We start from the raw sequence: 14,616 nt of genomic DNA, 5'->3' as shown, positions 1-14,616 counted from the left end.
TACAATTAATATTTCTCCAATAATTTTTCTATTCATTACAAGCAGATTTCTCAATACATCATGAACATAGTTATAATAGATATTTTAGTCTTATTCTGTGAATTCAAAAATCTTGTGTCTTGACATTAATTTCCATGGAAGGTCAAATATTGTGCTGTCTTCTGGACATTGGGAATATATATTGTGAAAATTCTGGATTTAATTATATTTCCCTGAAGAGTACAGATTTTTGTTGCTCTTTTCGAAATCAATTAACTTGGATGGAATCAAATTGAAATTCTCTCTTTGATGTCAAATCTCAGTTCAGTGCTTTGATTCTTAGGCTACTTAAAGTGTGCCGTACAAATACAGGGCTCAGGGAGAGCCTGAGATTTGAGCATAATATATAGAATTAAGGCCCCTATCTGTGACTCCATCTTTTCTGGTATTTTTTCATCATTCTCCAGCATCTGTGATATCCTGAAACCAGAAAGACTGTGGGCTTTTTATTAGAAATTGAGCTACCCAATTTGGCATAGTCTGGAAACCCACAGACTAAAAACTGAAAAATTAAGAAATATTCCTTATGATTTTCTGTCACCCAGTGGCTGATTCCCATGTTATCTCCTTAGTTTTTGTTACCCTTATGTGCCCTTGATATTTTTATTTGGGTTTGTATTTTTACTTATCTATAGACAAATTTCTTTAATTTTTACCTTATATTATTTGCATCAGTTCTACAGTACATTAATATAGTTCTTGGGTTATAAGTAACAAAAATAAAACTCTATCTTAAACAAAACAGGGAGATAAATGGTCCATAGTACTGAAACATTCAGGGTGCACTTTCAGAATAGCTGGATCAAGAATTTCAAACAATATCATCAGGAAATTGTTTTTCTTAATGTTATACCTTTACTCTGATACTTCTTCATAGGCCTTGTTCTGAAAGACCTTCTCTCCATATAACTTTCAAAATTCCAGACCTATATGCTATTAAATTAAGGACATCAGCAGAAAGCAATGCCTGATACTCACTGGTTTGAGAGAAAGTGTTGATATCAACTCCTGTGTTTTCAGCTGAGTGACCCATTCCTAAACTGATCCCTATGACTGTGATTGTTTAAAGATAGGTCATGTGTTTGAGTCATGTGTTTGGCCCTGAATCTGGTTGTAAATTTAGTCCCATCTAATCCATATAACCTGAGATTAAAGGACAGTGATTCCTTAAAGGAAAATCAGGTGATAATACTAAACAAAAGAGATGATACTAGATAGGTCAGACCACAGACCTTATTGGCACAGAGTAGGAAAGAAAAACATATCAAGTTGAGAGAAGGGAAATGACAAGTAACAGACGGTGAAAAAAGTAGGCTTGTGTTCATTGTCATCTTTCTCTTAGTGCCATTAAAAGCCAAGTCTGTGATCTGCTCTTGAACACATCTCCACTCTTTGACTCTTTTCATTGCAGTTTTGATCTTCTCTTTGCCAACAGAAACAGGGATTTAGTTCAGTTTCATTTTACCAACATAAATAAATTCTTCTCCCTATACTGCAGCAAAACAACTAGGGGCATATAGCCAACTAGAATTTCTCCCCTTCTAAAAGACTCTGAATAGGCATAACACTGTTGTTGACAATAATGACCATAATATACTAAGAAAACAATGTCTCCATGTAAAAAACAATAAGCAAATACAAACATTTTGTAAACAACACTAGTTTTTTAAAAAAGACTAGTTTGGAGATTCTGGGGGAAAATAAAATGGTGAAATATGAAGGCAAGGCAGAAACCTCCCTACACCCACCAAGGAAGCAACTACAGAAAATACAACTAACCCTGAAAATGACCTGAAGACTGCAGAACAGACCACCTACACCTGACAAAGAAGACCACACAGAAAAGGGCAAAGTGACAGAGCTGTGATTGAGTGGGACCCAAGCCCTACCCCATTCCAGCCTATGGGTGGGAGGAAGACGAACAGAATGGGGAGGGGCTAGGTGCTCAGGAAATTTGCATGCCTGACCCTGGAGATCTGATCTGGGAACAAAAATACAAACTGCATTGGAGTTCTGGACACCAGGGACAGTTGGGGCACTCTGAGAGGCTGAGAATCCAGTCAGTTGTGGAGGACAGGCATGCTCTCCCAGTCCTGATGAGACCCAAAGCACAGGTAGCAGTTTGAAATATTTGCCAGAAGCAGAGGCATGTTTGGATGGACTTTTCTTCACAGGAGAAAGGGCAGGTGGACAATACCTAACCAGCCCTCCCTGGGCCCAAATTTGGGCACTCTCTAAAGCCCCAGACACTCCATTCTCCTCTATGGCAGCTCAACTCTGAAGCACTTCCCTGTACACTGCCTGTGTTCCAGCCCACCTGGCCAAGCAGCATCAGACTTTACTGCCTGTCAGTCAGAGGGAGGCTCTCCTAGCTTTCTCAGCCCTGTTTCAGCCCAACCTAGAGGGGCACATGCAGGAGCCAGCTATAAGAGCTCCTTCCTCCCCTCCAGTGGCAAAACCCAGTGCTGTGTGTCCCACCCTGCCCCAGAGCCACACAGCTTCCCAGCCTATCCTGTTAACTCTACAGCCCTGCCATCACTCCAGGGCTGGCAGGAAGCCACACACACAGTGATCCCAGCAGAAGCTACTGCTCGGATCACAAAGGGCTAGCTGAGGTAGTCAGTTGGCTGCAGCAGAATGGTCCCAGCAGACAGAAAAATAGGCAGCCCAGTCCGGTGTACACCAGCAGCAACTGGGGCTCTACAGAAAAGGAGAACGAGTACTGAAGAGTAAAGAGTCTTGAGCTTCTGGGCACCACAGGATGCCTTCTTCATAAAGCCATTACTATCTAGGACAGGAAGCATAGCAGATCTATATAATACAAAAAAAGAAACATGGGAAACACTGACAAAACGACGAGGCAGAGGTTTGTGATCCAAACAAAACTATGATAGACACAATAAAGAGGACTAAATGAAATTGAGATCACCAATCTTCTTGATAAACATTTCAAAGCAAAAGTCATAAATATGTTCACCAATCTGCAGAAAACTATTCAAGACCTCAGAGAGGACTTCAACAAAGCAATAGAAGAGCTGAAAAAGCGCCACTCAGAGTTGAGGAATACAGTAACTGAAATGAAATATTCAATGGAGGGAATGAATAATAGATTGCTGCACATAGAGGAGACAATCAGTGATGGCAAAATTAAAGAACAGGAACGCAATGAGGCTGAGGAACAGAGAGAAAAAAGGATCTCTAGGAATAAAGTAATGATAAGAGAGCTGTGTGACCAATCCAAGTGAAACACAATATTCATATAATTAAGGTAACAGAAGGAGAAAAAAAGAAAAGGATAGAAACTCACTTTTGAGGAACTAATTGTTGAAACTTCCCCAATCTGGGGAAGGAAATAGACTTAGGTCATGGAAGTGCAGAAAGCCCTAACAAAAGTAACCCCAAGAAGATAACACCAAGACATACCATCATTAAAATGACAAAGATTAAGGATAAAGAAGGAGTACTGAAAGCAGCCAGAGAGAAAAAAAGGATTACTTGAAAGGGACCCATTCAGGTTATTGTCAGAACCCTCAACAGAAATTTTACAAGCCATTAGGGAGTGGCATAAAATATTTAATGTATTGAAACAGAAGGGCTTTCAACCAAGAATCCTCTACCCAGAAATATTATCATTTAAATTTGAGGCAAGGATTAAACAATTTCCATATAAATGAAGGCTCAAAGAATTTATAACAACTAAACCACCATCACAGGATATGTTAAGGAGACTGCTACTGATGGAAGTGTTCCTAAGGCTAAATAGTTTTGACCAGTCAAAATAAACCCATAGTAAAGGTAGTAGACCAATTACTTACCAAGCATGTATGAATTTAAAACAAGCAAACAAAAAAGGAGTAAATCAAAATATAAACAAAATCAATGAAAGGATACACAAAAAATGAAGAATATAACATCTAATATAGAATTGTGGAGGAGGAAAAAGAAGCGAAAAAAAGTAATTTTAGATTGTGTTTGAAATAGAGCAATCATCAACTTAATATGGAATGTTATATAGTCAGGAAGCTATCCTTGAACCTTATGGTAACCACAAACCTAAAGACAATAGCAGATACAGAAAATAATAAAAAAGCGAAATCCAATTACAATATTAAATAAAACCATCAAATAATAAGAAAGGACCATAAGAGAGGATGAAAGGAAGAGAGAGGAGTTATAAAAACAACCAGAAAACAATTAACAAAATGGCAAAAAAGACATGCCTATCAACAATTATCTTAAAAATGGACTGAATGCACAAATCAAAGGACTTAGGTTGGCAGAATGGAGAAAGAAACAAGACCCATCTATATGCTACCTACAAGAAATTAATTTCAGACTCAAAGACATACACAGACTAAAAGTGAAGGGATGGAAAAGATACTTCATGCAAATAATAGGGAGAAAAAAGCAGAACTAGCAGTCAGACAAAATTGATTTCAAAACAGAGAAAGTAACAAGAGATGAAGAAGAACATTACATAAAGATAAAGGGATCAGTCCAAGAAGATATAAACAGTATACAACATAGGAGCACCTACTAGCAGAATTAAAGTAGTAAATAGGTTGTAGCACCTTCATTTTAGGAGACTTTAACATACCACTCTCCTCAATAGAAAGATTAACTAGACAGAAAATAAATAAGGAAGCAGAGGCACTGAACAATAGATTAGATCAGATGGGCTTAACAGATATCTACAGAACACTACACCTAAAAGCAGCAGGATACACATTTTTCTCAAGAGTATGTGGAATGTTCTCAGAATACATTACATACTAGGCCACAGAAAGAGCCTCAGTAAATTTAAAAAACATTGAAAATTGTATCAAACATCTTCTCAGACAAAAATAGTATGAAATTAGTCAGAAATTATACAAAGAAAACAAAAAACCTATGAATATGTGGAGGCTAAACAACATGCTTCTAAATAATCAATGGATCAATGAACAAATTAAAACAGAAATCAAGAAATACATGGAGACAAGAGAAAACAAAAAAATCAACAGTCCCAAAGCTGTGGGATGCTGGCAGTTCTAAGAGGGAAGTATATAATACAGACCTACTCAAGAAACATGAACAATCTCAAATCAGCAGGCTAAACTCACAATTAAAAAAAAACTGAAAAAAGAAGAAAACATGAAACTCAAAGTTAGTAGGAGAGACATAATAAAGATCAAAAGAGAAATAAATAAAAATAGAAAAAAATCAATGAGACCAAGAGCTGGTTCTTTGGGAAAATAAAAATAGACAAACCTTTAGCCAGACTTACCAAGAAGAAAAGAGAGAGTACACAAATAAGCAAAATCAGAAACAAAGAAGGTTTAATCACCATGGATATCACAGAAATACAAATAATTATTAAAGATTACTATGAAAATGTATATGCCAATAAATCGGACAACTGAAGAAATGGACAACTTTGTAGAAAAATATAACCTTCCAGTACAGACACAGGAAGAAAAAGAAAATCTAAACAGAAAGAAGAAACCTAACCAAGGACGTGAAAGACTTGTACTCTGAAAACTATAAGACACTCATGAGAAAAAGAAGACACAAATAAATGGAAATCTATCCCATGCTCATGACAATTAATATTGTCAAAATGGCCATCCTGCCCAAAGCAATTTACAGATTCAAAGCAATCCCTGTCAAACTACCAATAGCATTTTTCAATGAAGTATAACAAATAGTTCTAAAATTCATATGGAACCACAAAAAACTGAATAGCCAAAGCAATCCTGAGAAAGAAGAACAAATCTGGGGTCATTATGCTCTTTGACTTCAAGCTCTACTACAAAGCTACAGTAATCAAAACAGTATGGTATTGACACAAGAACAGATCCATAGATTAATGGAATATAATAGAGGGCCTATCAACTGAACAAAAAGGCAATCTACAGTATGGGAGAATATCTTCACAAATGATTTATCTGATAAGGGCTTAACATTGAAGATATATAAAGAACTCATACCTTCAATATCCAAAAAACAAATAAACTGATTAAAACTGAGTGGAGGTCCTGACCAGACATTTCTCTGAAAAAGAAATACAGATGGCCAACAGGCAAATGAAAATATGCTCCACGTCACAATCATCAGGAAAATGCAATTCAAAACCACAATGAGATATCATCTCACATCACTTAGAATGGCTACTATCCAAACAACAAAAAATAACAAGTGTTGGCAAGGATGTGGAGAAATGTGAACCCTACTGCACTATTGGTGGGAATGTAAATTGGTGCAGTCACTGTGGAAAGCAGTATGGAGGTTCCTCAAAACACTAAAAATAGAAATACCATTTGACCCAGTAATTCCACTTCTAGGAATTTACTGGAAGAAAGCAAAACCCCTGATTTGAAAAGATATATGCACCCCTATGTTTATTGCTGCATTATTTACAATAACCAAGATATGGAAGCAACCTAAATGTCCATCAATAGCTGAATGGATAAAGAAGAGGTGGTACATATATACACAATGGCATATTATTCAGCCATAAAAAAGAAACCCTGCCATTTGCAACATGATTGGACCTAGAGGATATTATGCTCAGTGAAATAAGCCAGGTGGAGAAAGACAAACACCATATGATTTAACTTATTTGTGGAATATTAAAACAAAGCAAAACAGAATGAACAAAACAGCGTTAGATTCATAGATGCTGAGAAGTGACTAGTTATTACCATGGGGGAGGGATTGGGGTGGGTGGGTACAGAGCATGAAGGGTATAAATGGGCACAAAAATTCTCAATCATGTTGTAAGCTGTTCATGAGGATAGTAGCACAGCATGAGGAATATAGTCTATGATTCTGTAACATCTTTCTTTGTTGACAGGTAGTAACTGCCCTAGTCAGAGTGAGGATTTAATAATATGGGTAACTGTTGAACCACTGTGTTGTACATTTGAAACCAATATAATACTGTATATCAATGATACTTCAATGAAAATAAAAATAAATTTAAAAAAGACTAGATTATTGAAGTTACAAGATAATTTTTTCTTTATGTGATTTGTACAGATATGTAAAGTGTATGAACAATATTACTAGCTTGGAGTAAAAATGAATTCCCACTTATTTTAATGTGTGCATTTTAATAGCTCTCATTCCCCAACTAGTCAACAGAGAATCTATTGTTTTTTTCAGGTTGATCTTTCCTAGGTATTGTGAATTCACAAGGCATCTTTGAAATACAGTGAACTCAGTTCTAATACTATTACTGTTTCTTTTCTCTCTACTAATCATTTCTACAGGGAGATCCATTCATTGCCTATACTGATCTTTGAAAGGGTTTTTTTTTTCCTTTTGTTTGGAGAGAACCACTTCACATGTCTAGGTTGACCTCCAGTAGCCAGCTAACATACCCAGCCTTCTAATTCCCCTCTCTTACTTAGATCATAGCACATTATATGCAGAGGGCCATTGTAGCAAGCAGAAAAGCTGATTCTTCCTTTTCTACCATTAAAGGCTATTTGTTAAACAGAAAATTCCCTTCAGATTTCATGTAAGAGAAACTCAATATATTTTTTCTACTTCCAGATGCTCCTTCTGTAAATAGAGGCAGAATCCCAAAACAAGAATTGGGAACTGGAACCTATTGTCTCATTCAAACACCTTCTGATAGACATTCTTTCTGCTCTCCTTATAAATAAGACTATTATCCTATCAGAACCATTGGTGCCATATATTCTATCATATCAGTTGGCCTTTACCATTTTTTCACATCATTGAGGGGGAAAAAGAAGGCTTGAATTATGACTGGGCCAGACATATGAGGCCAAAGTATAAACTCACTTTCAAAAGATGGGTTATTTAAGAGCAAGAAGAAATAAACTATACTATAGCAGATATTTCTACTTGTCCATGTATCACTATATGAAAATTAGCATAACTCTGCCTTATGGCATATTTGACATATATGTATGTGTATGTCTATTCCTATTCATCTGTACACTCACATAGATATGTTTATATGTTGTATATTATATTACCTGATGCTTAGTGACAGCATTAGAAAACATTGCATCAGCAATTTATCCATTCACCTTGGGAGTAGTGTTAATTGCTATATTATACTAATGGTTTATATATAAACCAGCCTTCAAATGAGCTTCATTTAAAGTTTGCAATGCTAGTTTACACCTGCAAGAAAGGTGAGTATTTTTCTCCTACCTTGGGAATAGAGGAGGCAATTTCTCATCACTTGATATATGCCTACTGAAGAGTAATATTTTGAGAATTGGGTGAGGTGGAAATAAAAGGATATTTTTGTTTGCTTTGATTGTTATGCAATGCAACAAGGCAGACTTTGTATTAAAAGAAATTTGCTAAAGAACTTTAAGGAAAATTATGGCTGTCACAAAGTAACCACATGCTGGACAGGATGTTTGGTTAAAACAGTTTGAATACTTATGAGGCAGAGCGAACAGGATTACAAAATTATCCTGCGTACAGATTCATCACTCCTTATTTAGATAGCACTTGTCAACTTGAAAGATACAGTAATATTTACCTTTATTAAGATATTTTATTAATGGAAAGTATTTCTTGCTTTGTATAACATGAACAGACAACATTCATTTCTTCATGGCTAATCTCATTCTCATACTTAGTTGAATAGCATAGAATAAGTAATTTAGAGATTGTATAGGGTAACCTAATTTTAGCACACCAAGAGTGACAATTATAGTATTAGCTTGTAGCAATCTCTATTCATCCAAGATGAAGCAGTATAAATGATTTGGAGGCTTTGAACCATATCATAACTTTCAATGTGACATTTTTATTTTCCAACCCAACACCAAGGTGGTCTTAGAGCTCCCCCCAAGGCATGAGCTCCATGAGAGCAGGGGCCTTGCCCTCTTATTCATGTGTGTATCTAGAGGACTTAGAATGTTACTTGGTTCAATGCATATCTGTTTAATGAGTGAGAAAAAGAAAATCCAAATATTTTCTAGAATTTCGAAGTGTGTGTGTGTGTGTGTGTGTGTGTGTGTGTGTGTGTGTGATAGAACAAGAGACAGTATACATTGATATTCCATTTTTAACATTAAAACCTATTCTGACCTCAGAGTTCTTGTGAAATCTGGGTATGCTATGAGAATTACTTAGTTCATAATTTGAGTGATAAATACTGATGTGGTTTCTTTGTTGAATAACCGTGTCTTTCCAGAGTTCACATCAACTTAGGGTTTAGTGAACATCTGCTATATGCCTACAGGGACTCTGAGAGGGTCTGGGGATACAAAGAAGAAAAGCTTATATGTTGATTGCATTATTTTCACAGTATGATAAATAAATGTTGTCTTTAACTGCTTCCACAAGTAGAAATATTTTAAGGCATTTCTTAAAGACTTAAAAAATACCCTGAGAGTGAGAAGCACTGCTTTTAGATATAATTAGTTCCTTCCCATTAGAATACTTTAATATTATTTTCCAGTTTCTACACAATTAACAGAATAATAGGTGAGAAGAAATGTTGACCTCTTGATCTCATCTCCACTCTTTGATTAATGTTATCATCATTCATTCAGTATTACTGTTAAGATAAACCTAAACATATGGAAAAACACCTTTCTGTAGTAAACAATCAATACAAAGAATGAATGTGCATAAGAAAAGAAACCAAGCTATACTCATCCTGTATTTGTGTAAATGACAGCAAGGTAGTAGAAACTGCTAAAAATCAACATAGATTCATTTTTTTCAATCAAGTTGCCTACATAAGTAAGGTCTCAAATTGAGAAGAGCTTCTGTGCTATGTTGCTCTGAATGAGAAAATAGATGCACAGATCATGAATTAATGCCTAGAAACAGCCTATGAACTTCTGCCAGCAACAGCTTATTTGCAGCAATGGGGGCTTCATGAAAATGACAGTTTCAGTCGGCATGGGGAGGCAAGCAGAGCCATTTGAGAGGATGGAGAGCACAGTGACTGCCAATTGCTTTGGCAGGGGATTGTCGGCCCACTGAGTACCAGGACTCATCAGCATAGTTAATGTTATGAGCACAGACATTGTCTTTAAAAACAAGCCATGAGAGGGCAATGTGGGCTGCAGACTGCAGAGAATAGCATTTCAGGCAGGTGGATGGCACAGATACTTATAAAAGTTGCGGCAAATGGGAAATAAGAATAGAAAGGGATCAGAGACAAGGAAAAAAAGATGAAAGACCAGAACTAATTTCACAAGGAATGTGAGAATAGAATTTTTAATATTTTTAATTACACCATAGCAAATACTCAAGGCAAAAAGGGAAAAAGGCAACTAATGTTAGAAAATACTGAAAAGCACAAAGGATATAAAAGTTATTCTACCACCATCACGGCAAATAGCACTGCTAAACTTTATTGTCAGATTTCTTTTAGTATTTTTGGCTCAATAATTTAAAATAATGAAAAATAAAGAGGTATTAAGAGTTATGGCATTAAAATTGGTTATAATGAAGATAATATTAACCTTGCTTCCCCACATGTCTTATGTTATGAAAAACTAATCTGTAAATTAGGTTAACCGCAGCCTACCGATACTATCAAAATGTTACGGACACCTTTTGTTAGCTTATAATTTTACCTGCATAACAACAAATAGACATTTTGGGAATGGTTGCCCATTTGTATATTGATAGAAATTAATGTGACTGTAAAATAGTTATAATTACATTATATTAAATTCCTCTGATTTAAAATATTTGTGAACAGATATTATATGTCAAAAGAAAATCATTTAGTCATTAAATAATCTTACTAAGTCTTAGGAATGTCATACTTTTTGTTCAGTATTGGAAATACAAGAAATAATAAAAAATTAGATATAGTAGGATAAACTTTTAAAGTTACTGAACTTTACCGAACTGTTAGCTCAATAACTCTCCTGCAGCTGTTATTGGTCCCCAGTTCTATTCACTCATCATAAAAAAATGTATTAGAGCTGCTAAGTGTCCAAGTCTGTACTAGATTCTGGACATTCCCTGTTTTTATAATAGACAACTCTTGTGCCCCAACTAACATCTTTTAACATCTTCCTCAGCCTCAATTAACACCAACCATTTTTACTGCGACCAAATTGAGATGGTGCAACTGGAATCGCTTAAATCTCAGCAGCCTTGGGTACCTCACACTCACGCATGTGTGATCTGGAAACGTAGGGAAGTTACTTTATTCCATGGAGTGATCCTTGACCAGTGGGGCTTGGGAGCCAGTGGATAAATGTTCCACATTCAGTTCCCTTGAGTAAATTCTGAAGTATCTGCTTTGTGGTGTTTTAGAAGTCTTGTTATAACTAAGCTTTAATTGTCAACAGTCGTGACCAGCTCACCAAGGATCATCCTTTCTGTTACTCTTCCCAATTCCTCAGCTGGCCCCTTGACATTACTCCCTAAATATACCATCCATACATGAGTGTGATACATGAGGGTGTCTATATGTGTTGGAGGGAGAGAGCTATGGCACTAATTTAACAAAACAATGAAACTCCTGGTCTCAGGAACCTGCTGGGTTTGTGGGAAAAAATTAACAATGAAATATTAGAAAACTTAAGACACTTTTTTGAGACTGAGTAACTATTGAGAGGTGTAACTGGAATTGGAGCCAGGACAACACATTCTCAAAATATGTTCTTTCCACTATAAAATGAGAACTATAGTCTATGTTGCAGTGTGGCTAAAATGATTTAGGTTGAGATGTTTAGTGTCAGGTGCAAAGAAAGGAAGTTTGGTTCAAGAGCCACAAGAAGAGAGAGTGTGGGAAAATAAGAACAAAAACAGGTTGTTTAATTTACAAAGGAGAGGAGGTCTTATGAAAAGGACATTAAAAATTTCATATAAACCATTTGGACCCTCAAATTCAAATAATTTCTTCCCATCTAAAAATTCAAAACAAAGGCTTCATAAAAAAGTGTACTTGAAATTACAAAACTAATTAGTCTGAAAATCTCTGCTAAAACTTCAGAGGTATGGCTATCAATTGTATTGTTTTTCCCAAATATTTATGGACATTTTTTTAGGGACTCTATAGAAAGAATATTTTTCAAAATTAAAATAAGTGGTCTTTAATTATACAAATCTGAACTTCAAGGTAATTAACATTATATGATGATATTCTAAAATGTAGGTACTATTTATTTGTGATGTCACTTTCTTCCAGTCAAGGGTTTGTTTTAGACAGCATTATCATATTTATAAAAATATACAAGCAATCATTCATAGTTTGTCGCAGGGAACTTGTAATTTCTTACACAGAGTTTTAGAGTCCTCTTATATGCCTGAAATCATAATTGAATAATTGGCAGATATCATGAGACAGTTGCTAGATGGACTCAAGTACTCCTACCTGATTTCAAAGAGAACAGCCTTCCTTTAGTACATGGCATTGGTTTCCTGGTATTATATAATTAATAGAAACTCATTTTATTAATAAAATTGAGAAATAGAAAACTTAAAGTGATAATACCAACAAAAGAAATGTATCATTTAAATTTAAAATAATTGAGAAAAATTATAAATCTAGCTGTGTCAAAAATTTTAAACCGTTAGCTCGATTTGCAAACTAACTAGACTTAATGAGGCTGACAATGTGTTCAGTACTGAAAGAATATATGTAAATAAACAACCAACATAACATTGTAGAAGTATATGCCTGGGAATTCTATATACAAGATAACTTAAAATTAAGGATGCTTCATAGTTTTAATCACTAGATTTTAACAAATCCCTTCCATATTTACTGAGCAGCTGCTTTGTGTCAGGTACTTGCTGACAAATAAGGTTATCTCCCTGACAAAGTGCTCTCCTGAAACATTCTAGGGAAGAAGGGATGTCTAGAAACAATAAATCAGTAAATCATGTGTTAGGTTGTGTATTAGTTTCCTATGGCTGCTATAGTGATTTACCAAAAATTTGGTGCTTAAAACAACACAGATTTATTCTCTTACAGTTCCGGATGACAGATGTCTGAAATCAGTTTCACTGGGCTGAAGTTGAGGTGTCAGCAGAACTCTAGGAGACGATGTTTCCTTGCTTTTTCTAGCTACTAGAGATCAGCTGCATTCTTCTACTCATGACCCACTTCTCCTATCACTCTAGTCTCTTTCTTTTGTCATCACATCTCATTTTCTTCTGTATTCATATATCCCTCTGTTTTATAAATGATTGCATTTAGGGACTTCATGCAAATATCCAGGATAATATCCCCATTTCAAGATTCTTAATCACATCTGCAGACTTTCTTTTGTCACAGAAGTTAACGTTCACAGGTTCCAGGGATTAGGACCTGGATATCTTTAGAGATAACCACCACAAGTGATGATTAATATAATAAGAAAAAAATAAAATCAGGCAGGGTAAGAAAGACTGTGATTATCTTTGAAGTGTTATTTATAAATGATTTCATCAGGGTAAGTAAGCCTCATGAATAACAACTGACCAAAGACTTAAGGTAGGGGGAGGTATGGTTATGTGAAATCCAAGACTGAGCACTACAGAGGTAATAGCCATTTGAAAGAGTTGAAGGAGTTGTGCCCGTATGTCCAAAGTTGAATCAAGAAAGAGGAGAGAAATGGAAGGAAAGTCAGAAAATAAATGGAGGGGTTGTGTGGGATTTTTAAGTAAGTCAGAAATTATTCTGAGTGACGTGAGTTATTTCTGGTTTCTAGGCTGCGAAGTGACTTGGTTTAACTTCTATAAGGATTATTCTGGCTACTGTGTCAGGAGTGTACTAAATGGGACCGCAGTGGGAGAAGAGAGACCTTTTGGGGATTTATAGCAGATTAGAGCTGATATTGGTGGTATTAGTGAAAACGGCAAGAAGTATTCAGATTCCCAATATGTTCTAAAGATAGTGCTAACATGATTTGTTAATAGATTGGTGAAGAATAAGAGAAATTGAGGAGAAAAGGTATCTCCAAAGTTTGGCCCTAAGCTTTAGAAGAAGAAGGTTGTAAGGGGATCAGTTCAAGAGTAGAGTCAGGAATTCAGCCTGAATGTGTTAGCTTGAGATTGCTATTCTGCAGCCGGGTGGAAGTGTAGAGTAGCCACCATTTGAGCAAGCTATAGAGGCAACAGTGTTCTCAGGAGAGAGCCATGCTTCCAGAGTTTCAGGGAAGTAGTGGGGGATGTTAGGCATTTTGCTAACAGTTGGCCCATGAATTCCAGAGGATATGGTGGATGGGTTTCACAATTTGGGGAAGATTTAAAGGGGGCAAAATAGACACTGTGCTAATTTCTACATGCGGTAAAGTCCAAGAGTTAAAGTATAAATGGACTATCACTCCTGTTGTCTTTTAGAGAAGAATCCATATTACTCAGAGGATGTATTGATGAGTTTTAGGTGGCATAATGGTCAATTATATTGACAATTCTTGGATACTCTGAGGATTGAAGAGGCACTCTTCATAATTTTTGTGATAACAGCCTAAACTGACACTGTCTCAGGCAAGCTGGGATCCATGTTCAGCCTTAGAAGGAGTGGCTTTTGTCCCAGAATTCAAGGTCCACTCTTAATCTCTTTTGGGAGTACAGATTTATTAAAAGGTTCTGCTTTGATCTGTTCTGCTTAAATTGAGGAAACCAGTTTCAATCCCA

Source organism: Manis javanica, chromosome 5, assembly GCF_040802235.1.
Source record: "Manis javanica isolate MJ-LG chromosome 5, MJ_LKY, whole genome shotgun sequence".
In the NCBI taxonomy this organism is placed as follows: Eukaryota; Metazoa; Chordata; class Mammalia; order Pholidota; family Manidae; genus Manis; species Manis javanica.
The sequence above is the reverse complement of the archived record's forward strand: the minus strand, read 5'-3'. Positions refer to the sequence as shown.